The sequence below is a fragment of the Phyllobates terribilis genome, unplaced genomic scaffold, assembly GCF_046119375.1.
Source record: "Phyllobates terribilis strain yellow unplaced genomic scaffold, ASM4611937v1 Scaffold_4__5_contigs__length_816908805, whole genome shotgun sequence".
NCBI classification, from domain to species: Eukaryota; Metazoa; Chordata; class Amphibia; order Anura; family Dendrobatidae; genus Phyllobates; species Phyllobates terribilis.
This window is the reverse complement of record NW_027362764.1, coordinates 787,986,798-788,014,523: the sequence shown is the minus strand read 5'-3', so window position 1 is coordinate 788,014,523 and position 27,726 is coordinate 787,986,798.

Here is a 27,726-nt window from a genome sequence, read left to right as displayed (position 1 = left end):
TGCATTCACTCCATTGGCCAACACTATGGGAGACCCTCTCCTTTCTAATGGGAATTTGTCGTTACTGTGGCCCTGCTCTATGTGTCTTTAAATTCTTAGTGGGGTTTTTCCTAAATTTGGTCAGCCGTTGGACTCACTGCATACCCTATAACTGTATAGCAGACCCTCTCCTTTCTAATAGGAACATGTCTTACTCGTTACTGTGGCCCTGCTCTATGTGTCTTTAAATTGTTAGTGGGTTTTTTCCAAATTTTGGCAGCCCATGCAAGCACAGCATGGGCATTACAACTATACGAGACCCGCTCCTTTATAATGGGAACATTTTCTTACTGAGACCCTCCTCTATGTCTCTTCAAAGGGGTATTGGGTTGCGTCCAAATTTTTGGCAGCCCTTGCAGTCACTGCATAGGCAATAACAGTATATGAGACCCACTTGTTAATACTGGGAACAACAAAGCATAGCCGGCTGATGGCTCTCTAACAATAGCTAGGGCTGACTGCTGGCCTTTTAAGAATAGTAAAGGCCGCCTGATGGCCCTATAAAAATAGGCTTCATGATTTTCAAAGTCCCTCCATCATAAATGAAACAGGATGTGTCTGATGATGTGTCACACACCACATTGCCAGATAAGGTTGTAAAATGTTAAAATTACATTTCCCGGTGAATGCATTTGTCTTAAAAAAATAGCGTAAAAAAACCCAAAACAGTAGGATCTTTCTTTAGTATAAAAAACAGAGTCACCAATGTAACCTCAATGTAATCACATTGTTCAGCTACTGCACCTCCTCCATCTCCGAAATGACCACATCAGTCACAAGCTGAAAGCACTGCAGCACTGCCTTGGCCAAGCGGCAACAGGCTGTGCTGAAGATAACATGCCTAATGCTTAGATGACAAACTGCCCAGCGCTGCAGATTTGTTGAAAGCTGTAACACAGCAGCTTGATCTGTGGCTCTCACCGCTGAACATACAGCCAGGCATGGTTGTGTGTGACAATGGGCGGAACCTGGTGACGGAGAAATGACAGCCGGAGTAGATATGGTTTCCCTCTATGCCAGTCCTTTCACCGAGCTAAAGAATATGGCTGTGGTGAAATACAACTCCCACTGAGGAGCTGTTTCAGATTGAAAATCATTGTGCCCACCAGAGGATTTGATTCTGAGGGCTCACCTTTCTCCCCCGCTCAAGAGCCCCATAGCAGCTGCAAAGATAGCGCTATCATGAACTCTCCTGAGGTAGAAGCCAAGGCACACCAGAGAATTCTCTGGTGGGACCCTCCAACCCTGCCGAGAAGCAGTCCTGGCTAAGCAAAGTGTGTGGGAAGCTTCCCGGACACTCTATGGCTGCTTTTTTACTGAGGTGGAAACCCACGCAAACACAGGGAGAACATACAAAGTCTTTGCAGATGTTGTCCTTGCTGGGATTTGAACCCAGGACCCCAGCGCTGCAAGGCTTCAGTGCTAACCACTGATCCAATGTGCTGCCGTTCACCCTCTAATATCTAACAGGCTGGAGAAACTTGCATCTACTGCCACTCTATCTTCAGCTCCTTTGTGAGAAAATGTATTTGGGCAGCCACTCAGTCTACCAAATAAAATTCCTGAGAAGGAAATTGGGGATGGCTTTGTTACTGGTACTGGGGGCAGTGCAAATACCATGGCGTCGTACCATAGTTTACTGGAAATATTCCAGGCTGGTAGGAGGCAAGCAAATTCCCACAGAAAAGTACCAGCAGTAATGTTCAGGGACCCACGCTTGCAGAAGGCAGAGTCAACACCGGGAGAAATAGTGACGACTGGGGACCGAGTATGGACACGAGGCATGAGGCATGAGGTTGTGAAAAGCTTCCACCTCCACGAGCCTAAAACGCCACATTTCAAGCGCAAGCAGCTGTCAAAAATTTGGCAGTATACAGTAGTATTGCAGCCTTTGGGTGGGTGGGTGACTGGCTGCATACTTGCGCTTGCATTCCAAGGAATGGGGTAGGGACAATTGAACGCTGCACTGGGACAAGGACGTGGACGGTAATTGTTGCAAGTCTGCAATGACAGGTGCATGTCGGGAGGCATCTTCGCATGCGCCAAGGATCACTTATGATGGGCACACTTTTAGGCAGTGACCTGGGAGTCAGAGATGATTCCAGAGGTCTTCCCCATGCTGTTCCCATGTCTTTTCAGCACTGTATGCATGTGTTTGATGATGTGGCACACACCACATGGCCAGATAAGGTTGTAAAATGTTAAAATGACATTTCCTAGTGAATGCATTCACGCTACGTGTGAGCATAGCCCAAGGTGTAGAGGAGTATTTTTGTTTTTGGTTATTTATTTTGCCTTATATACTAGTCATTACCCTGGAAAGGATGTTCCTTAACATATTTCCCAGGAAAATCCATTTTGGTTTCGTTTTTGTATGTTTTATTGTGAGTCTGTAAAAGTGGCGTAATACTCTGACAACGTTGTTGACAGCAGTGACCTGGGAGTCAGAAATGCTTCCAGGGGTCTTCCCCATGCTGTTTCCATGTCATCTGAGCATTGTTCACATCGATTTGGGCAATTTTTAGGCCCTCTGCAGACCGCCGGGGGGAGCAGCCTGAAAAATGCTTGAGTTTCCCATAAACTTACATTGGGCTCGTTGCTCGGGTCGAGCACCCGAGTATTCCAATTTGCTCGACCTGAGCAACAAGTCCCCAAGCATTTTAGTGCTCGCTCATCACTACTCAGCACCATTATCCACCCATCTGTCCTAAGTAGAGTTTTAGTTACGATCTATGCCTGATTTACTTTCTCTTCCCCAGTTCAGATGAGACCTGGCTTTGCACATAGAGCGGTAAGACATTAGTCATAAGCTCCATCCATATCTAGGTCACCTTGATGTGGTTGGAGTGTTTTGCACCAAAAATTGTTAACTAAGTATCTTATGTTTTTAACGTGTAGAAATAATGGAGTTCATGAATTCATTTACTGCAGTGTGCTGAAGCAAGGTTGTGTATACATAGTTTTATTCTTTGGCCAAGTCCACACGGCTCCTCTTGTACTGTTGCCTTGGTCCCATCAGTTTATGAGCTTTTTATTCTAGCCAATCCCCTGCTGCTCCTCTCTTACCGCTCTTAGTTTCTTCTTCTAACCACTCTCCCATCGCTTCTCTTGTGCTCTTTCCTGGATTCTCCTGCCAGTTTGTCTTCTTTTTCTTCCTGCTTATCCCCCGACTTTCCTTTTATACTGCACCTCGAGTCCTTAGCTGGTCTCTGAGCTTCTTCTTTCAGACCATCTTTCCCATTCTTCTTGTCAGTGGAGGACATAGACAGAAGAGGACCCCTGTGCAAGAAAAATAGTCTAATAGCTCATCATATTGCTGTATTCCACCTGCTTTGGTGTTTTAAGTGGGCCACCTTACCTCCTGGACCCCAGCTGCACAGATTGCACCAATGGTATGTCTTCCCCCATTCTTCTCGTACTGCGGTCCAAATCCTCTGCGATTTGTAAGCCTCTTCTTTTGGACAATCTCCCGTTGCTCCTCTTGTACTGTTGCCTGGGTTTTCCTGCCAGTTTATGAGCTCTTTCTTCCAGCATATCTACTGACGCTCCTTTTATACTGCAGACCGGGTGCCTGGCTAGTCTATGAGCTTATTCTTCATCCATACCATCTTCCTCATTTTTCTCTTACTGATGTCCAAGTCCCCTGTGATTTGTGAGCCTCTTCTCTTAGACAGTCTCCTATCACGCCTATTGTACTCTTGCCTTGGGTTCTCCTGCCAGTTTATACGCTTTTTCTTTCAATCGATCCACTGATGCTCCTTTTATACTTCACCCTGGGTGCCCGGCTGGTCTCTGTACTTCTTCTTCCAGCCCATCTTCCTCACCCTTCTTGTACTTTTGTCCGTGTCCTCTGTGATTTCTGAGCCTCTTCTTCCAGACAATCGCATGCTGCTTCTCTTGCTCTGTTGACTGGGTTCCCCACCGGTTTCCGAGACTTCTCTTCCAGCAGAGATAGAGATGTGACCTCCTTAGCAAATCATTATCCACAGTGGTGATGTCCTGCTCACATGCACATTTCTGCCTGCCGGAAAAGGAAACTTGGAGACCGTCAAAAGACGAGGGTGGCAAAGCGAGAGCAGCAAGTGAGATAAGTGAGAATACAGTACAGTATTTTACATTTTTAGACCATGCAAGACATTTTCTGTAAACCAATAAGTTTTGGACTATGCCTTTTAGGACCATAGTGCAGATGGTATAAAGCTCTGTTCAAACTGTTCAAATTGTGATGAATACCTCCAAATAAATCCTCCGACATATGCCACTGTGTAGAAATTCAGTCACATAGATTTCCCACTTGAAAAAAACATACAGAACATCATGAGTAGCTATTTGTATGATGTCTCTTAACTGGACTTTTGATAACACAATAAAAAACAATTTGGCTTAAGTCGGGTGAATAGGGCCCTGTAGATACTTTTGGCATATGTGCTGGGTGCTCTCCCAACTCATATGCCAACAACTCATATGCCAAATGCTAAAACGCTAGCTTGCTACAATGTATCAGTCTGCAGATCCGACTGCTGTTGTTGTTTCACACTGGATACAGTTGTATCCTCTTTTCAGTTTGGAGCCTACCTACAGGATTACTGTAAACTAGAGTTTTCTTATTGTCTGGCGCCAAACACACGTTTTGACAGTGGTAAAAGGATTAATAAGAAAGCTTATCAGAAAGTTGTAAAACATTTCATTTATACAGAGAAGAGCTTTTTTCTTTGCATTAACCCATAATCTCACTTTAATAACAGAGTTGTTACACACCTGTCTCGGGTCCGTGCTCTGCTCCCTTCATCCTGGTCTGCTAAACTTTCTTTTGCTCCATGGCTTAGCAGGTGGCCTGGCGTGCTCCTATGTAATTATCTACCTAGGCCTGTATAAGGCCGACCAAGATACACAAACACATCTTGGTAATAAGACTTTTAGTTGTCCAGGGTCCTGGCCGCCTACAGCTTCCAGTACTTCAGCAACCTGCTTCCCATTCTCCTGTCTGCCTTGCGGCTTCCAATACCTCTGCTACTTGTCTGCGGTCTCCAGGACATCTCATGTCTGCCTGCAGCTTCCAGTACCTCTGCTACTTATCTGCGGTCTCCAGGATGTCTCCTGTCTGCCTGCGGTCTGCAGGAACTCTGCACCTGCCTGCAATCTCCAGGACCTCTGCTACCCTCCTATGGTCTTCAGGACCTCTGATAACTGCCTGCGGTCTCCAGGACCTCTGCTACCCGCCTATGGTCTTCAGGACCTCTGATAACTGCCTGCGGTCTCCAGGACCTTTGCTACCCGCTTATGGTCTTCAGGACCTCTGATAACTGCCTGCGGTCTCCAGGACCTTTGCTACCTGCCTGCGATCTCCAGGACCTCTGCTACCCGCCTATGGTCTTCAGGACCTATGATAACTGCCTGCGGTCTCCAGGACCTCTGCTACCCGCCTATGGTCTTCAGGACCTCTGATAACTGCCTGCGGTCTCCAGGACCTCTGCTACCCGCCTATGGTCTTCAGGACCTCTGATAACTGCCTGCGGTCTCCAGGACCTTTGCTACCCGCCTATGGTCTTCAGGACCTCTGATAACTGCCTGCGGTCTCCAGGACCTTTGCTACCTGCCTGTGATCTCCAGGACCTCTGCTACCCGCCTATGGTCTTCAGGACCTATGATAACTGCATGCGGTCTCCAGGACCTCTGCTACCCGCCTATGGTTTTCAGGACCTATGATAACTGCCTGCGGTCTCCAGGACCTCTGCTACCTGCCTGCGATCTCTAGGACCTCTGGTACCCGCCTATGGTCTTCAGGACCTTTGATAACTGCCTGCGGTCTCCAGGACCTCTGCTACCTGCCTGCAATCTCCAGGACCTCTGCTACCCGCCTGTGGTCTTCAGGACCTCTGATGACTGCCTGCGGTCTCCAAGACCTCTGCTACCTGCCAGCAGTCTCCAGGACCTCTGCTATCTGTTTGCGGTCTCCAGGACCTCTGCTACCTGTCTGCAGTCTCCAGGACCTCTGCTATCTAACTGCGGTCTCCAAGACCTCTGCTACTTGCCTGCAGTCTCCAGGACCTCTGCTACCTGTTTCCGGTCTCCAGGACCTCTGCTACCTGTTTGCGGTCTCCAGGACCTCTGCTACCTGTCTGCAGTCTCCTGTACCCCTGCTACTTGTTTCCTGTGTGCCTCAACTGCCTGCTGCACTAATGTCCAGTGCATGTGCCCAGCCGGCAGGACATTTCCTGTCTGCCTGCAGCTTCCAGTACCTCTGCTACCTGATTCCCATCAGTCTGGTCAGTAACCTTGGCAATGAGGTGAACACAATTGTTTTAAAATTCCTCTGTTCTGAGAACAGTGGACGATTCTTAATAAGAGGTAAAATACAAAGTTGCTTGAGTTTACAAGTGCTTTGTAATTTTAACCATTTAAGAACTTGAGACAACACATTTAATGGATGCAAATTCTTGATTAATATTAACATTCATTCCTTAGGTTGTATTTTTGCACGGTGTTATATCTTATTATTTTTGACAAGATATTCTCCAAATCATAATATCATCACTGTATTATGCAGCAATTTTGAGAAAACCTGTCAAAAAAGGCAATATCCCTTACGTTATCTAGAAAGTTCGGATTCATCTCGCACAAAAGCAAAGGATTTGCCAGGCCAATAACACAGTTGTCTTAATGAGATCTATATCTATCAAATTCTGAGCATCCCTCTTTCCATTCCCAGCACAGAGCAAGCCCACTGCTAGCAACGCTTTGGAACTGTAAATGCAGCCGTACAGACAAGAATAAAGGGACAATTGTATCTAAGCTTACGCCACCTCTCAGTTGTATTTGCCCCCTTTCCAAAGCCATTCCCCTTTGCAAAGGCCATGCTCCTAGTCAGAAAAATCCCTGAACCCACAATAAATGCAGCGCACTACATGCACAAAATGGTTTGCTGCAATATGAGCCATAATTCTGGTGCATATAGCTTAGTAAATCACCCCTCCCTTACATCCTAATGGCTTTATGACCAGCTGATTGGCATTGACACATGAGCTTATAAAGCCAATTCCCATGTTTTTCACATCAATCTTTTGATTTGATTCCATTTTGTTCTGTAGGAAATAGGAAAATAAATCTTTAAAGTAAAAAAAAAACAACAACCCTACATTGTGGGAAATAAGGAAAAAGCAGAAGGGATCGGGTGATGGATGTTTAGTAATGTATGCATTAATGGATAAGGAAGGATGACACGCTGAGACGTTTTATCTCCATTCTCCCAACTGATACGATCTCTCCATATAAAATCCAGTAATGGATACATAGCGCTGCATCGTGCACACAGCCATACGTTTATTATGTATAAGTTGTGGCTCCGGTCCCGTAGATAAATCCTGAGTTGTACAGTAAGTGCATACACATCTCTTCTACTCATACAACACATTACATTATGTTAGACTTCCAAGCCACAACATAAGGGTTGAATTAGCGACGGTGACATGTGTATATGGTAAATATTAGGAAGGCTTCCTCCTCATCGGGAGCAGACGGATCCCAGGTGATAGACAGTCCTCCCACCTTCAAAGCTAATGGCACGGCGTAAATGAACTGGAAACTTGTGGGAGTCAGATACAATAATGTTTTCGAGATATCCAAGGAGTTCCCTTGTCACTTAGAGAAATGTCATTGCCGGGTAACGTGCTCATTGGTCTCGTCCCGATGAGAGTTCTTTAAAAGACTGAATTCAATCATTTAATGTATCCTTTATCAATTATTAATTCTTTATTAGCTATTTTAGTGAGTTTTAATGTAAGATATTATATATACTGTACATGTGGTATATACATAAACAGCCTTAATAGTAATGTCCGGACGGTAAAGCTATGACCTTTGGAAGCTCATTCAGAAGAGCAGTGGTTGGTTGGTCTTTGTCCAGTCTCCATGTGGACACTGGAAAAATGATGCTATTGCATTAGGTAGTAGAAAAATACACTTGCCAAAGAGGTGTGCAGTGTGGCGCTTGCGTACCCCAATTTGAGCAGTGCATGCTCAGCGTAGGTGTCACAGGTGTGTCAGAGCTGACAGACAGTCACCCTGCAGTTGGTTGCAGAAGATCTCTTCAGTTGGCATTACAGACATCTTCCTAAATCTGTCTCACGCTAGGACCCAGCGGCTACCACCTTCCTGCTCTAATTAACACCCAGGTCTGGGTGTATAAATAGTTTCACTTTGCAGCAGGGAGGGGCCGGTGATAATGTCACGCAAGGTGTAGGAAAGAATAAGTGCAACACAAAGGGAAGGGGGGAAGGGAGACCAGACTCTAGGGAAAAGGGGAGTGGAGACCTCCTAGGCTGATCTGATATCACCCTGTCTCCCCTTGTCAGTCCCTATATTGGTTCCTCTCCAATCGCCGCACAGAAACCTAAACCCTGTATTTTCCTACTGCTTAGCCCTGGATAGGGAAGGGGGGCGAGCCCTAGTCAATCCCCACTAACAGCTAAATACAACAAGTGAGACAGACACGGGGGAAAGTAACTTAGCTTTAGCCAACTTCAGAGAGATAACTCCAAACATCCTCCTAGCACCACAGAGAAAGTTAGGAGTCTGAGAGCTCCAAAAATTTACAGGGAAACATGTGAGTATCACCGGCACCTCCCTGCTGCAAAGTGAAATTATTTATACACCCAGACCTGGGTGTCAATTAGAGTAGGAGGGAGGTAGCCGCTGGGTCCTAGCGTGAGACAGATTTAGGAAGGTGTCTGTAATGCCAACCGAAGAGATCTTCTGCAATCAACTGCAGGGCGACTGTCTGTCACATCTACACACCCTTGACAGTAGGATGAATGGCGGTTGTGTTGGCCAATCAAGGTGCCCTTACCGGCCAATCAGGGGTGCAGCAGTTAATAGTGGTCCTTCAGCTCTATTTTCTTCCCTCCTTATGTATTTGTTAAAGATGAGCAACATTGGCAAAAATTTAATTGTGGAGATGCGCTCTAATTTAGCCTGGAAATTCGTTTTGCAATGTATTTATACAATCAGATTCTAAAGTGCCCGATTTCTGGTAAAGTACCGGAGGGCTGAAAAAAAGATATAAATAAATTATGTATACAGTATATTATAGAAGAGCAGCTGGTAAAGTCTTGGACGGAAGATATGTGTCACCGAGGTGGCTAGCCTTGGTGATGTAAATTCTGGAGATGAAACGTTCCAGTAGGTGATTGAGAAGTTTTTAATGGGACCAGATTTTGTGTCCGGGTTTTAGGAACGTCTAGAAGAGCTTGGGTGGGAATGGGCATTGATTATCTTTTTGCTGACCTAGTATGTTCTCTACTACTTTCCTGGATTGACCCCATTATGCTCGTTCTGTTTTGAATTTGGCTAGTTTAACTCTTCTCTGAACTCTACCAAACTTTCTCGATTCTGATCCATCTATCCCTGATTCCGCTTCTGGTTCTGGGTTACTTGTGAATCTCTCGTTTTTGACATTCGCTACAGACACAACTTGAGGGCCCCCAGCAAAGTACAAATCCTTCTGGAGGGGATAAAAATTGCAAACCAGGGGCTCCTTAGACTTCACTGAACAGAATCACTAGTGCAAGGCCTGACTGTGAGAGTCATGCTAGACTTCAAGTATCATCACAAATTGGCAAACAATCTGATGAATAGGAACCAGTAGATGAATTAGTGACTGAAAGATGTTGCTCAATACCAGGTCAAAGAGGAAGGAGGCCTATTAAAAGATAATTGCGCCAAGAGTTACTACAGGTCACTGCAATATAATGAATGCAGAGTATCATTAAAGGGGTAGCCCTAGATTGGAAAAAAGGATTTTTTTTCCGGGAAAAGGCACCAGTGTTCTCCATGAATTTTGTCTGATATTGCAGCTCAGATCCATTAATGTGAATGAGGTTTAACTGCAATACCTCACATGGCCATGGATAGGAGTGGCACTGTTTGAATGTTTGTTTTGTTGATTATGGATATGATCACAGGGGTGGCTACTGATCACACATAGATGAATTATTCTAAGGATCTTAAACAAAATGTATTAGCTCTCCACAAGAGAGGAGATATATGTATGATCTCTGGGGATGTCTGACCTCTTGGTCTCTCACCAATCACTTAAAGAGAGATTCCAAAATTCCTTATGTGAGTGGAACTGTAGTGAGCATGTGCGACCTCCACTCCTATGGACAGTAAATACAGTGTTTTTTTGCACATGATCACTACTGTCCCATTCACGCTAAGGACTTTGTCGAGATCTCTGTGGGACCAAACAGATCAGACCCTCAACGATCATACATTTATCACTTATCATGTCGATTAATTAAATATGTTGTTTAGAGACAAGACCTTTAAAGGAGTTATCCAGTCTTAAGCTACAAGTCTGCAGTCAGTCTATGTGACTGCAGACTTGTGAATCTTCACATCGCGCGCCCTACATGCTGTGAGGATTCTCTGGTGCTGGTGCCAGGAGTGGGTGGGCACATGACTACAAGCATGTGATACGCATACATGCCAACTAGATGTGCGCATCCTTGCTCAATGCAAGTGTATTGAGTGAGGCCAGATACAGTCTAGTCGGAATGTGGCCGTAAGAATGCAAATTGCATACTTGTGGACATGCGACCACTCGCTCCCAGCACCAGAGAATCCTCACAGCCCGTGATATGGGGATTCACGAGTCTGAAGTCACATATAGTGATTGCAGACTTGAAGCTTCAGACCCGACAACCCCTTTAATCATAGGCTTTCAATTAAAAATTGCCAGAAGGTACGTTGCTCCATAATTATAACTTACTGCATGACCTGTCAAAAACGGTGTAATCTAAAGAGAACAACCCAATTAGTCCTAGAAAATCAAAAATTCATAAAATATTATTACTACTTACTACACATAATATAATTACATTTGTACTTAAAACTGCTCAAAATGTACCAGAGATGTACTTATAATGAAACACAAAGTGGGAGACATAAACAGAGACATATTTTACATCCATTTTCTGATTTTTTTTTTATCAGAATTATGAAGAAGGACATTTCTTGCTCCTCAGGGGAGGGCTGAGATAGTCACATGACTTAAGATTCCTTATTAGTTGGGTATATGGATACTAAATAGGCTGTGTGAGTGTTTGTATCCTGGAAAATAAGACACCCTAAGCCTTTCTAACACTGTATTTTTGCGGTGGAATGCTTGGAACCCCAAGTACTAGAATATCCACATCCATAAGGGCATGTTTCATAATAGACTTGTTATGGGTTGCAAGGTGGATTCCCTAAGCCATAGCTTAGGGTGATCTGCATGTATTGGAGGCAAAATTGGGCATGCCAAACAGAAAAAGGATCAGCTATGACCAGTACAACAGGGTATGCAGGACAGAGAAGAATTTGCAGAGCTGGAGGCACTAGATACAGCTGAGACAGATGTGCGGATTTTACAGGAACAGTAAAGATGTGTCGGCAAGTTGGTGCCTTGCAGCAGAAGAGACACAGGAATAACAGAGATGTATATGCAATCTGGCATCGTATCTTGCAGCAAGAGTGTGGTTGCACACAGGAACAGCAGAGTTGTAAGTGTGGGCTGCACCAGGATAGTTGAGATGAGTTAGTTACCAAGTATCTTGTCATGGCAAAAGTTAAAGATGCAGATGATATCAGAAGAGCAGAAACAAACTATGTAGATGCCTTGATAGCACAGACGAATGTCTCACCAACCCCAAAGATATTTGAGAGTAATTGGTTATCCTGTTGAAGGTGTGGACAAGACCATTAGAATCTGGATTTAGCTTGGTAGTAAATGCTGTTAGCTGGACAGAAGTCAATAGTATCTGAGGAGATAATTAAACACCTGACTGAAGCTAAGACATATGGAAGTGATGGTAATACATGGTAGCAGTGCACTGTACTACCTCAATACTCAGGCCGTGCATAGCTGCCTGAGACAACCTTAAAAGGCTTTGGATGAAGACTTCAGAGGTGCTTATCAGGTTACCACTGTAACCCCGCATGGACTAGCAAAGAAAGAGCCAGCCATATGAGAAGAGTGCAAAACCCGGCACTGGAGTCAGGACAGATGACTAACAAGACTTCTTATAGGTTGTGAGTGTGATTGTGTAGGTGATACGTGAACCGTGAGAAGTGACTCAACAAGCTCGTTCTGTAAGTTATGTACCACTAGTGAATCAAATTAGTTCTGATTCTGAATTTCTCAAAAAGTTCAGATTTTCCAAAACTTTTAGGGATTCGATTCGCACGAATCCAATATAAAGGCAGTTTGCTGGCCGACAATTTACAAAAAGGGTTAAAATAATAGAAAAAAATTACACCTACCTGTCCTATGACTCAGCGTTAATCTGACGCACCCTTCCAGCCCTATGGCCAAGGATTGACTTCAGAGGGTCACATGGGAGGGGGGCAATGTATGTGATTGTCAGAATTTCTGTTGTCTTTCTACAGTTTGACCACTTGTGGCTGCTATTGTTCACCTTAATAATTATGCTGCAATCCCACTCCTTACCACTGGAGGCTATTGTTGTGTTCTGCAATTGCCCTTTGCTAAAATAGCAGATTCTGAACCTTGGAATCCAACTTGTTTCCTGTTTGGGAGGCCTACTTAAAGCCACATGGGTTTCTTACTCATTGCTTGAGAATTGTGTCTAGCTGTTAGCTTAGTTCCAGTCTCAGCTCCTGAACATTCTTACTCTGACTGTTGTCATTCATCTATGGATTGTTCCCTACAACTCCTTTGTTATGTCCAAGTACATTTATAACTGCTTGCTGTTCCTGCTCATACTACTTCGGCCACTGGTTTCCAGCAGTACTTTGCCAGTATCGTAACAGTCATTGACGTGAGTGATGTGTGTCACAACCCCCACGTGATCAAGTGAGGCCGATCACTGGCTTCAGCACCAGAAAATGGAAGATGATGTAAGGACAGGGGATTATAATGTATTTTGTAACCCCTTCCGTCACCTCCATTTATTATGTTTTGCTGTCTTTTCATGGAAATCAATGCCCGTTAGTTTCGGATCGATTTTATTCTGCCGACCAATTTGAGCAAATTGGCTTGAAATTAATTTGCCCATCTTTAAATAATGGAGCTGAAATAAAGTTATTTTGCAAAATATTCAGGTAAATCTGCTGAGCGATTCCAGTGTGTTGTACAAAAAGGATACGTAGACCATTAATCCACCAAATAAGCTCTGCTACATGTGTCGTGGAAGCAGCTGACAGTACAAATAATGTCTCTGTCGTGTAATATGCATGTGATATGTTGATTACGGGCAGAAAGGTTGCTCATTATATTTGAACGTCGACTCTTCTGGTGCCATAATTTTGTACGATAGCTTTTATAATGCTAATTAATTCAACGAAAATGTTATCTTTGATGGAGTCATTAATATTTGACAAAAGGAAAATCATAAGAGAACTTAATAGATCAGAGGCAAAGTAGTGCATTGTAATGGATGCGGTAAAGAAAAACTGCAATATACAGCATGAAATGCTTTAAAAACCTATTTTGCTATATCGATCCTCAATTCGGTCGTTTCTTATACTCCAGTCCTAACCAAAATTGCTTTGACAGAAGTTAGCAAATTTGTTTAATTGTATTTGCCTCGAATTTTACAAAAAAATTCAGATTTTTCCTAAATCCTAAGTTTTTGCAATTTGCTTTGTGAAAATTCAGCAAAATCCTCATCAGCCTTCTACTTCGAGCCTCTGACATCACGGTGCAATAGACCTCGGTCATCACTCATCAACATTTTCTTGATGTATCGAGACTCACGACTTGCGCCGTGATGTCAGATGCCCACATGAAGAAGGCTGATGAGGATGTCTCGTGCTGTGGGAAGACGGAAAAAAGAGGACCGATGGTGGGTGGGCTACCTCATTGGCGGCGGTGACACAAGATATTAGTTAGATTTTTTTTTGCACTCTAGGTTTATTATACTCTAAGGTCTCGAGAATATCTTTGATGCAAATTTAATTTTCTTGCCAAATTCTAGCGGACTGTCAATTTGAATTTCAGTAGAATCACTGATGTTTACTGCTTTCTAAAAGTTTTCATGGAAACTCCAAATACAATCTTATGACCTGCACTATTAGAGGCCGACTTGTCAAGCAATTTTGGCTAGAATTTTGGCGTAAAGCTGTTTGTAATGTTGTAAAAAATGTTGTAAATTTTGTTGCTTTTACTCCATTCCTGGCCAACTCTTCTAACTTTTTGAAAAGTGGTGGGAGCTTTGATGGGACAGAGCGTAATCAAGCACGGCCAACACATTCATCAAAATGTATGCCACAAAAGTGCCGTAATTATATCAAATATATACCCGTCCCCTGGGGTAGAATTTCTCATGGCGTCATGCGTCAGTTGACAGATGCTTCAATCTCCCTAAAGAGGCTCTTGGTTCTTAATTAATTCGGCACATATTTCGCCAGCGCTTCCTTTATTCATTCTTAATGAATCGGGCCCTTATTGTCTGTCATGTGTGACCCATGGTCCATTCTTGTCAGAAAGGTAGGAAAACAGATTCACTGTGGTCTTCAATATGACAAAGAAAAATACCAAAAGTGACAAATGGCTTCACCCAAAGTGTAAAAAGAGATTCAGTTGAGAAATGGAGAATTCTTGATGTTCATCAAACATTTACCTAAAAATCTGATCAGTAATATCCACTAATCAACTGCCCCCCAAAAAAATTTGTTAGGCAAAATATATAAAAATGCATCTAATATTGCCTAGATTTTATTAAGAAATTGGGATTCAGTTGAGAAAGGAAATCCAGAACTGCCCTTAGTTAATACTATTTGTAGCATAGAATACTAAATCTGATCGTTCTATACAAGAAGTTAAAAAAACAAAAACACATAAAGGGGTATTTCAGCCTAAGCAAGTTCTCACCTATTGACTTACTTGGTGATAACTAGCGTTAAGTGAATCTGTCAAATTCAAATTGAGTCATTTGTTCAAATTTGTCCAGGAAATTCGATTAGCATTGAATTTATTTCATGCATATCAAATTTTCCTAATTATGTTTTGAGATCTCAGGAGACCCCAGAGCATTAATAAACATAGGGTGAAAAAAGAGAATATACCCAAGATGGCTCTCCTGTCCTGCTTCAGGAGCTCCTCATCCAGTCCTCTGCAGAACTGCCTCCAGCCTCTTCTTTCCTTCTGCACTTAGCACAACGTCCTTTTCCTCCATCTTCACTCTGCACCAAGTGACACCGCTAGTGAAATCACAAAGTGCATCGCCAAGGGTGTCATGACGTCAGAGACCAACTGGGCACTGTTGACCCTGGAGAAGAGTGATGATGTAGGAGGAGGATGTTGTACGTATTGCAGAAAGAAAAAAAGGAAGCTCCTCATAGTCGGGTCTTCCTGGCAGTAAGAGCAAAGAAAAATACGGGATACAAGTCTTGTCGATCTTTGAGGGTCTCAGCGATCTAAACGGTATCACCTATCTGGAGGATAAGTGTTAAGTTGTTCAGACTGGCATACCCATTTCGTTTTGGGGCGAGGGTAATTTTGGAATATTTTATAATGCTCAGCTCTTCTAGACATCAGCAGCCTTTGGAGAACCAGAAGAGAACATACGACAAGTCCCCTGTTCTGGCTGATTGATGGACATCCCCATGGTGGGACCTACATCAATCTAAAGCATTCATCAATCAACTGCATGGGTGATAACATTTTTAGACTTGAATATCACTTTCATTTTTGTGTTCTTGGGAATTTTGGAAAATTTTATAATTCGATCTGTGTTTTAAAAAAAAAACTAAAAAGAATCGTTAATAAAAAATTGTGCTAAGTATGACTACGTTTTTGAAAAGTTTACAATTGTAATTTCTGAAAATAAAATAACCTACACTGTGTGCAGAAATATTAAGCAAGTTGTATTTTAGAGGATTATTTTTATTATTGATCAACAACTATGTTCTCAATCAGCCCAAAATACTCATAAATATCCAAGCTTAATATTTTTGGAAGTTGGAGTGGTTTTTTTTTAGATTTGGCTATCTTAGGAGGATATCTGTTTGTGCAGGTAACTATTACTGTGCAGAATTATTAGGCAACTAAATAAAAACCAAATATAATCCCATCTCACTTGTTTATTTTCACCAGGTAAACCAATATCCGTGCACAAAATTTAGAAATAAACATTTCTGACATGCAAAAACAAAAAAACAAAAAAATTAGTGATGAGTATAGCCACCTTTCTTTATGATGACACTCAACAGCCTTCCATCCATAGATTCTGTCAGTTGCTTGATCTGTTTTCGATCAACATTGCGTGCAGCAGCCACCACAGCCTCCCCGACACTGCTCCGAGAGGTGTACTGTTTTCCCTCCCTGTAGATCTCAAATTTTATGATGGACCACAGGTTCTCTATGGGGTTCAGATCAGGTGAACAAGGGGGCCATGTCATTATTTTTTCTTCTTTTAGACCTTTACTGGCCAGCCACGCTGTGGAGTAGTTGGATGCATGTGATGGAGCATTGTCCTGCATGAAAATCATGTTTTTCTTGAACGATACTGACTTCTTCCTGTACCACTGCTTGAAGAAGTTGTCTTCCAGAAACTGGCAGTAGGTCTGGGAGTTGAGCTTCACTCCATCCTCAACCTGAAAAGGTCCCACAAGTTCATCTTTGATGATACCAGCCCATTCCAGTACCCCACCTCCACCTTGCTGGCGTCTGAGTCGGAGTGGAGCTCTCTGCCCTTTACTGATCCAGCCTCTGGCCCATCCATCTGGCCCATCAAGAGTCACTCTCATTTCATCAGTCCATAAAACCTTTGAAAAATCAGTCTTAAGATATTTCTTGGCCCATTCTTGACATTTTATCTTATGTTTCTTGTTCAAAGGTGGTCGTTTTCCAGCCTTCCTTACCTTGGCCATGTCCCTGAGTATCGCACACCTTGTGCTTTTTGATACTCCAGTAACGTTGCAGCTCTGAAATATGGCAAAACTGGTGGCGAATGGCATCTTGGCAGCTTCACGCTTGATTTTCCTCAATTCATGGGCAGTTATTTTGCGCCTTTTTTGGCCAACACGCTTCTTGCGACCCTGTTGGCTATTTGCCATTAAACGCTTGATTGTTCGGTGATCACGCTTCAAAAGTGTGGAAATTTCAGGACTGCTGCATCCCTCTGCAAGACATCTCACAATTTTGGACTTTTCAGAGCCCGTCAAATCTCTCTTCTGACCCATTTTGCCAAAGGAAAGGAAGTTGCCTAATAATTAAGCACACCTTATATAGGGTGTTGATGTCATTAGACAACACCCCTCCTCATTACAGAGATGCACATCACCAGATTGGTAGTTGGCTCTCAAGCCTATGCAGCTTGGAGTAGGACAACATGTATAAAAAGTATCATGTGATCAAAATACTCATTTGCCTAATAATTCTGCACACAGTGTAAAATGGACAAATTGATTTTGATTTTAGGCATTTTCTTGAGCATTCAGGAACATTCCCCATTCACATGCGTCAAACTTTGCTGTAGAAATTTTTGCAACCATTCCATTTAATAGAATGGAACTTGCAGGAATCCTTGTGCTCATTTAGATGTGTAAATTTACCGTAAGTTTTAATCTTGGCGCTTTCTGGTTCTTTCTACAATTAATTGAGAAGTTTTCTTTTCTTCCTACTCGTTGAATGCTCTCCCTTCCCCAGCTTGGAGTCAATTAATTATTTTAAGTGGCAAATGATTTCACTAATGACTATGCAATGCTGCGATCCCCCTCGGCATGTGCAATAAATTACATCCATTTACACATGTGCTTCCCTGTGCCTCCCCAGATTTTGGTAACATATAAAATAGTTTATTATCACCTGTTTACAACAAAAATGAAAAAAGTGTCTCTCCTAGGGGCATGAGGCAGGTGTTCTCTGCTGGTATCATTAGTTTTCTTACTGTGATCTCAGATGCAGTGTGTACATGCAAAAAGAGGAATTCAATTAAAGGGAGAAAAATCTAAACTATAAAAGCACACTGCTTCTTCAGTTACCGGTGTCTATTCACATTATATGCCAGCTTTATCCAGGTCTACTATAGCAATGGAATATCCATTGCCTTCTTATAAGTTGTGGTGTTTTCACCATCTTTTTATTCTTTGGTGGAGCTGAAAAACTGGGCCAGCATACTTACTGGTATAATTCACACGACGGCAAAATCCTAAGTTAAAAAGAATGAGCAAATCCTCTGGACTAAGTAAATTATAGTAATAGTACGTATAAATAACATAAGGAACTTAGCTGACACTATTATGATCAAAAAAGTGGAAAAGTCATCCCACCACGACAAGGTGTACCCAAAGCCATCCCACCAAGACAAGGTGTACCCAAAGCCATCCCACCACGACAAGGTCTACCCAAAGCCATCCCACCACGACAAGGTGTACCCAAAGGCATCCCACCAAGACAAGGTGTACCCAAAGCCATCCCACCTCGACAAGGTGTACCCAGTCAGGATAGTCCCTAACTCTAGTAACTCACCCCGCTATGTTCCAGCAGACCGCAAAATAGAGAGGGGGCAGGACAGAACCTGGACCTGACTTTGTTTTGTACCTGCCTGTAGCAAGTGGAAAAAATAAGGCTCACAGACAAAACCTAAAATAAAGAACAATAAACGGATTCCCTGTAGTAAGTTGGTTGAGTTAGGGACCATCCTGTTTGGTACACCTTGTTGCGGTGGGATGGCTTTGTGCTCTTTTGATCAAAATAGTGTGTTATGACTGCCAAAGTTCATTCACACAGGTAACAAACAAACCAGGGGGACAAATACCTGAATCTGTCAGGTCCCTGCTCAGTCTAGGAAAAGCCCTTCTCTGACCTTGGTCTGTCCCTGACTGACCACGGAGGTTGACACCCTAATATAAAACAATGGAGCCCCCTTTCGACGGTAGCTTACCCTGAATCCCCTTAGCAGCTCCTACGATCGCTAGAGTAGCAGTTCCCTAAGGAATATAGGAATCACACACAAAACAACTACAACCAACACAAACTACAGCAAAGTAAATGAATCCAACAAAGTTTATCACATGCAGGAAACACCAGAGGGGGAAGGTTTTTTAAAGCTGCACCCGAAAGGTGATAAGACAGATAAGCAGAATAAATTAAAAACACCTGTTACCCAAAACTGACAGAAACAAAGATAACCGAACTAAAACACCCAAAGAAAAGGTGGAAAGAGATGCCGACTACAGAACACAGAATCAAGGGTTCGAATCCAGAAGCTTGACAAGTGTCAGTCAACTAAGTACCCAATGATATTTACATAATATTACTTATTATTAATTATTTACTTCCTGCAGGGTATGTATTCATTGTTTTTATTCTAGGCCTTTTCTCCTTTGGGTTGTTGGTATTGACTAGATATGAGAATTTGAATATGGCAGATTTTCAAATCGAATGAGCCTGACTGCCATTAGAAAAGCCATTCTGACTACAAAGGGTGAAAAAAGCAAATGTCAAAGGACAGGATTAAAATAATATAAAATGTCACACTCACCTAACCCTCAACTCACCGCCGGTCTTCTACTGGCTTCCTAAGTGACCCACTTTCTTGCAGGTTCATTCTCTTCTCCAATCTTTGCCGGCATTTCTTGTCCAAGCCTACCTATCATCAGGACCGTCGGGCAGCTGCCATTATGATGAATTTTTTCAAACCAAATTCTTAAAAATTAGTTTTTCTAGAATTGATATATTTTGTGAAATTCTAAATTTGATTAATTTATAATTGATTTGTGTTTTATAACTATTGACATGTCGCTCTGGGCTTTGCTTCACTGCAAATGTTTTTCCACAAGGCTTCATGTTCAGAATTAAATTACCGCAGTTTTTCATGGGTTAAACTTGTCTTTTTCTACTCTGTGCAGCCAAGTAATTAGTTGAGTGATCTTACTTCTGGCATGTGTCCTTTAGAACTGGTACAAGGACTGAATGGTTAATACATACTTTTCATTATAGGTGATGTGACTATACAGCTTCTAATCTTAATCAGCCAAAGACGTCTAAATTTGTTAGGTCAAGAGAAATACACTATTGTGTTTGTGTTGACTTGTAAATGTATGCGTATTTCTGTGGCTGGTCAAGAAGGACATACGATTATTTGTATAACCCTGATTGTTATCTCCTCTTGGGTCTGTGAACAATGATGTTTGTTAATATGCTAAATGCATATTGTACTAAAAGCCGGCTAGATGTTGATTTAAAGAGCCCCCTCCTATACCAACTATGTAAATGATTAAATGCACAAACAATGAGACCTAAGCCCTGTGGAATAATATCATCCCTAACCCTTGACCTGTGGATGTGTACTTAAAAGGACATATGCTTATGTAGCAGTCAGATTTGAAAGAGAGAATTGAAAGAGAGACGTTACAAGGAGAATCAAAGATCAGACTCTCTAGAGACCATCAGCTTGGAAGCATAGCTCTACCCAAAGAGACACATTTGGATTCTACATGATTCCGGCCTAAAGGTATACGGCTCTGACTGGAAAGATACGGATCTGCTCCATTGACCATCAGAGAGCTCATAGACACATTTGGGGAGACCAGTTTGGGACGATGAAGTCACCTGGCCCCATGGATATATAGTTTGGGGTTGCCAGGTGGGACCCTCCAGTCACCTGGAACCCATGGAGACATTCAGAAAAGCCATATTGGGACCAGCCGGTCATCTGGCCCCATGGAAACTCTCGGAGAGGCCAGGGTGGGACCCTTGGGACTCCTGGTCTTGTACCTCGATGGCCTGTCAACTTCCTAAGCTTGCTGCTACCTCCTCTGTGGGGCCCACCAGAAGCGGGGAGGCCGCTGGTTGAGGTAGTTGGCCCTGGAAGTCCCAAAGTCACAGCTGTTCTATCCCAGGCGGCCAGCGGAAGGGTGAGACTGTGTAATGTTGTACCATCTTGGGTATTTGCTGGGACTGTTCTATAAATAAAGTATTGCCACACTGTTTTGCCTTCACCCTGTGTTGTCTGAGTAGTATTATGCCCATGAAAGACCCCAGGTCTTCACAGGTGACTTTTAAGAATACATTGGCCTGTGTATGTACATAATGAATAACACTATTTCTACTTTTCAGTTGCCTCTGAGCTAGTGAGTGTAGACTAGCTGCTATGATGTCTCCCATACACAGCACACATAGACATGAGGGATTTGTTGAGGGAGGGCACCAACGTCCCTTCACGGTTGACCAAGTGAGTGTCAAATTATTATGTTGATTGCGCAATCCAACAGAAAACCAGACGGAGGCAAAGCTCTGTATGGGAGGATTCAGAGAATCTCTAATCTCGTTTATTTCTACTTAGCATTTTATATTGTTTTGAGTATATCAATAGCCAATCACCTACAGCCATACTACTGGCTTAAACCAATGTTAGTACAATTATTACGGAAATACACATATGGTCATATTATCGTTAGTTCGGTGCATGATGGAAATTTACAAGGTCATACATCCCGGCTCAGACTAGTCAGATAACGGGAGCAGGGTGTCTCATAGAATATTCTTGAGAGAAAAGGTTAGTGTGGGAAAGATGCATGTGAAGCATGAGAAAGGAAGGAAAGGATGTATGTTATGCAAGGAGTATAATAACATGATTTTGAAGCAAGCAGACAAAATGGAGTTGCTATAGCATGAGTATCAATATGTCCTTTACAGATTCATGCTCTCCTGTCTCTATGTAGAACACGTTTATAAGCAGCAGCCTCATGGAGGACGTTGTATTGAGAATTGTAGCTGTGAATACAGCACTGATGTGAGATACAGAAGGCAGCAGTATGTTCTCTGTGTGTCTCTATCTTTCTCTGCTCCTTCCTCAACAGCCAGCTTTGATAGGCAGCTGTAATCCTATCCCTCAGTGAGCTGTCAGCCCAGTTTATTTGATGGAGAGGGATTTTAGCAGTAAATAATGAGTCGCGAGAAGAAGTGGCTTATAAGTGAGTAACGGACATATTTCTAGATAATACATATTACAAACTTCCTTATATTTCCTTGTACTATTGAGTCGTGCAAAGTTTTTAAACAGTGACCATTTAGGCATCACTTTTGTTAGGAATGTGTACTCCACGATGTTAATCTATGATAGAATAACATTTTACTGGTTTTACACTTTGTTGGATGCTGGAGTATCAAGTGTTTCATCATTGCACAAGTCTGACCTGATCACTGGCAGCGCGTGTCTCTGTGCATGGTTTCTTATATTTCCCTGAGGTTCACCTGTGTACTTTACAAGGCGGTAAGCTGATTTCACACCCCAGTGTGTGTGTATCTGTTGAATTATGTAGAAACATGAATAAAGCAAACATCAGGCAGGAATATGGGTCAAGATCTCAAATCAGAGTGCTCAAACAAAAGCAGGAACCTACCATGAGAAATTCATAGCAGGATATGTAAAGGTTATGGACACGTCTGACATGTAGAAAAAAATGTTTTCTTTTTACATATGTTAGTGGCTACCATCAACAAAAGAAAAATGTTGCTCTTAATTTCAACCGACAATCTTTTCCAGACCCTCTAACATGCAGTTTGCAGCCTGTTGCTAGCTTCAGACCCAGTAATGCATGCTGAATGTGGGGACTGTGTGTGCAGGTGTTATGCACCTGTTCCAGATCCATGCTTTGCTTCCCTCACCACAACCCTGTTGTGCTCCAGGTCGGCCTTTGCAGATGGTCTAGCATGCTCCCGTGTGGTCATCTACCTGGGCCTATACAAGGCCTACCAAGACATACATCTGTGTCTTGGTATTAAGACTTAAGTGTTTGTAAGACTCTGAGTTTCTCTATGCACCTTGACCTGCTCTGCTGGTTGTCCGCAGTTCCTGGATGTTTCCTGCTTACCTGCAGTTTTTAGCATGCCAGCTGCCTGTCTGCGGTCTCCTGGGTGTCTCCTCCTTTCAGTTTCCAGGACCCCAGCTGCCTGTGAGCAGTCTCCGGTACATCTCCTGCCTGCCTTCGGTTTCCAGCATCCCAGTTGCCTGTTTGCAGTCTCCTGGACATCTCCTGCCTGCCTTCGATTTCCAGCATCCCAGTTGCCTGTTTGCAGTCTCCTGTACATCACCTGCCTGTCTTCGGTTTCCAGCATTCCAGTTGGCTGTTTGCAGTCTCCTGTACATCACCTGCCTGTCTTCGGTTTCCAGCATCCCAGTTGGCTGTTTGCAGTCTCCTGTACATCACCTGCCTGTCTTCGATTTCCAGCATCCCAGTTGCCTGTTTGCAGTCTCCTGTACATCACCTGCCTGTCTTCGGTTTCCAGCATCCCAGTTGGCTGTTTGCAGTCTCCTGTACATCTCCTGCCTGCCTTCGATTTCCAGCATCCCAGTTGGCTGTTTGCAGTCTCCTGTACATCACCTGCCTGTCTTCGGTTTCCAGCATCCCAGTTGGCTGTTTGCAGTCTCCTGGACCTTTCCTGTCTACCTGATTTCTCCAGTCCCTAAGCTATTCATGTCCCTTGTGCCTCATCCATCTGCTGCACTGACATCTGTGACCCATGTGCCCACCTGAACCTTGGGCTTGGAGGATCCACTTCACCTGGTGAGCCTAACAGCAGGATGCTGCAATCTCCGCTAACACTGATTTATAAGTACAGCTCCAATATGCTGATTTTCCCTTCAGGTGCTTTCCACACTATCTACTGCTGGTTTTCTTTAACCTCCCTGTGAACATAAATCCTCTACCATAGCCAAGCTGCCCTCCCAGAGTACATAAATGCTTTCCCCACATCACACTTTGATCTGTCATGTACAACGCTCTCCCTATTGCTATCTTTAACACAAGAGAAAGGTAAAGGAAAGCAAAGGCAGAAGCTGAGCCATGATGGACCATCTAGCTAGAAAGTTGTAGGCAAAAAAGAAAATACTGCAGAAATGTCTATATATGCTTTATATTGGGATTTTATGTTAAAATACTAAGAAAGGCATCAAGGAGCTTTGAATCAAGATATTTAAACAGGGACATCAGGGATCATGGTGGATTCACTGATACTGTTTTTGAACCTTGGCATAAAAAGACTGATCGTCTTACAAGTTTGAACCCCTTTGTACACAGGTGCCCACAAGCAATGTGATGGAAGACCATATAGTTTCTTATAGTCTTTTACATACCATACACTTCTCAAGCATAACAAGAGTGCATAAAGTTCCTGGCTGAACAATCTGTAAATGGTCCCAAAAATGATGATGCCCTTTCAGCTCCATGATGGAGGCATCATGATTAGTTTGACCATTGAGACACATAGGTACATATCAACCAATGCTACAGAAGTTCATAGGATTCCGGGGCATCAATCCCTATTCTCAAATATACTTACAACTCACAGAGATCTTAATGGCACTAACCAGCTGTAAATGGCCTCCAAAATTATGATTGATACCAAACAATGCACCATAGATCCACCGGCCTAATCCCCATGATTTAGTGCAAATCCCAAGTGGCCCACTACCAAATGTATTCACCAGAGAAGTCGTTAACCCTTTCCGAGTATATAAACTGGGCTCAGGTGCTGAGCCTGCACCATAGCCAGCAGTTGCCAGCTGTGTTACACAGGCAGTATCTATCTGTGACAGCAGCGACTGGAGCTAGCTCAGATAGCTGCAGTTCATCCATAAAAATAAGTCACAGCGGTATTAAAATGGCACAATTGCCTGTGGACAAATGCTCCGGCTGCCGATAGCCGCCCCGTGACTCCATTTTGGGATGCAGATGGGTTGTCATGCCAGTCGGTGACATGTTGAAGACCCTATTTGCTGCCATGATAGTCTTCCCATGAAGCCCAGCCTGCGGCCGGACTACATAGGAAAATATCAACTTGACTAAGTACTATAAGTTGGGATTGTAGGTTCAAGCCCCAGGAAGACTAAAAAATAAATGAACATAAAAAGGGATTTTATAAAATAGAAAAATAAAAAAATATATGAAAAATGGAATCACCACATTTCCACCATTTAGTAACAAAGAAATAACAAAAATGGAAAATCAGCATATTTGGTATCGCCGTGTCTGTAACTGTCCGATCTATCAAAATGTAAAATGAATTAACAAGTAGGATAAAGAGGACAAAATAAAATGCCAGAATATCAGTTTTTCATTTGTTGCACAAAAAAAAAATCAATAAAAAAAGTTCAAAAAGTTTTATATATCCCAAAATGGTATCACTAAAAACAATGCAACCTAACATGCAAAAATTAAGCCATTTTGATGTAAAAAAAAATTAGTTATGGGTTTCAAAATATACCAGCACAGGCTAATTTTTTTTGCATATTTTAATTTTTTTTCAGGACGTTTTTGCCCGCCAATAAATGGTTTTAAAACTAAAGCTCCTCAAAAATGGAGGGATAGCGTTTTTTTTTTCACTATTTCAAGGTATTTGGTTTTTTTTTCATTTTTTTATAGCATATTTTATGGTAAAATTAATGGTGCCTTTCAAAATTACATCTCATCCTGGAAAAAAAGACCTCATATGCTTATATCCATGTAAAAGTTTGGGCTCCCCTGGTCAAAATTACTGTCATTGATAACAGTTAAGGAAGTTGAAGATGAAATTATCTCTAAAAGGCCTAAAGTTACAGATGACACATTTCCTTTGTATTTTAGGCAAAAAAAAATATTTAAATCTTTTACATTTTAAAAACTACAAAAAAGAAAATGGTTAGTACCTAGTAGCGCCCTTTTTTAAAGTATCAGAGCTTGTAAACACTTTTTCAATTCTTGTCTGAGGGATTTTCATCCATTATTCCATGGATAATCCTTCCAGTTCTGTGAGATTCCTGGGTCATCTTGCACTGCTATTTTGAGGTCTGGCCACAGATTTTCAATGATGTTCTGATCAAGTGACTGTGAGGGCCATTATAAAACCTTCAGCTTGCGCCTTTTAAGGTCGTCTATTGTGGACTTCGATGTGTGTTTAGGATCATTATCCATTTGTAGAAGCCATCCTCTTTTCAGCTTCAGCTTTTTTACAGATGGTGATATGTTTGCATCAAGAATTTGTTGGAATTTAATTGAATCCATTCTTCCCTCTACCTGAAAAATGTTCCTCATGCCATTGGCTGTGTTATGCACACGCCCGGACTGACTGGCATGTGCGTGTTTAGTGATCCCACTGGACCATGAACCGGAGAGTGCCTGGAGGGGCGTAACTAAGTATCTACCCGATCCGACCAAGGTCGCACGGCGGCATACGATGCCTGTGCACCAGGGAGGAACTGAGCAGAGGGACCAGATGTGACTCCGGGTCAGACCCCCGACACGGCTGTTGACCCACACCGGGGAATACAGGAACAGGCAGGTTAGAGCACAGGCTGGGTAGGGTCCAGTACAGACTAGAAGACGGGTTCAGAGCCGCAGATGCGGTAATCAAGCAGAGTAAAGCGAAACCGCAGGTGCGGTGGACAGGGCTGAGCAGAGCGAAACCACAAATGCGGTGGACAGGGCTGAGCAGAGCGAAACCGCAAGTGCAGTGGACAGGGCTGAGCAGAGCGAAACCGCAGATGCGGTGGACAAGGCAGAGCAGAGCGAAACCGAAGATGCTGTGGACAAGGCAGAGCAGAGCGAAACTGCAGATGCGGTGGACAAGGCTGAGCAGAGCGAAACCGCAGATGCGGTGGACAAGGCAGAGCAGAGCGAAACCGCAGATGCGGTGGACAAGGCAGAGCAGAGCGAAACAGCAGATGCGGTGGACAAGGCAGAGCAGAGCGAAACCGCAGGTGCGGTGGACAAGGCTGAGCAGAGCGAAACCGCAAGTGCGGTGGACAAGGCTGAGCAGAGCGAAACCCCAAGTGCGGTGGACAAAGCAGAGCAGAGCGGGCAGAAACCGCCAGAGCGGTAAGAAAGGCAGAGCAGAGATAAACTGCCAAAGCGGTGAGCAAAGACAGAGCAGAGGGGACAGGGCTCTGTTCACACGGAACAGACTGGAAGGAAAAGGCAGAACCAGATACACACAATATACTTGCAAAGAAGTAGCGAGTGGGCTCCAAACTCCCAAACAGAAGTAAAGCGACAACGAGTAGGAGTTAGGTGCAGGTTCAGACTCTGCAGAAAAAGAGAAGAAACGGACAAAGAGACAAAACAGGTAACAGGTTAGGAGACAGTTCTGATAGGAACTGTACTGCAATGAAATACAAGAACGAGCCTAGGTATAGCCAAGTGCTGGTTCAGACACTGCAGCAAAAGGGAGGAAACGGACATAGGGACAAAACAGGTAACAGGTTAGGAGACAGTTCAGACAGGAATTGTACTGCAACGAAATACAGGAACGAGCCTAGGTATAGCCAAGTGCTGGTTCAGACACTGCAGCAAAGGGGAGGAAACGGACATAGGAACAAAACAGGTAACAGGTTAGGAGACAGTTCAGACAGGAATTGTACTGCAACGAAATACAGGAACGAGCCTAGGTATAGCCAAGTGCTGGTTCAGACACTGCAGCAAAAGGGAGGAAACGGACATAGGGACAAAACAGGTAACAGGTTAGGAGACAGTTCAGACAGGAACTGTACTGCAACGAAATACAGGAACGAGCCTAGGTATAGCAAAGTGCTGGTTCAGACACTGCAGCAAAAGGGAGGAAACGGACATAAGAGCAAAACAGGTAACAGGTTAGGAGACAGTTCAGACAGGAATTGTACTGCAACGAAATACAGGAACGAGCCTAGGTATAGCCAAGTGCTGGTTCAGACACTGCAGCAAAAGGGAGGAAACGGACATAGAGTA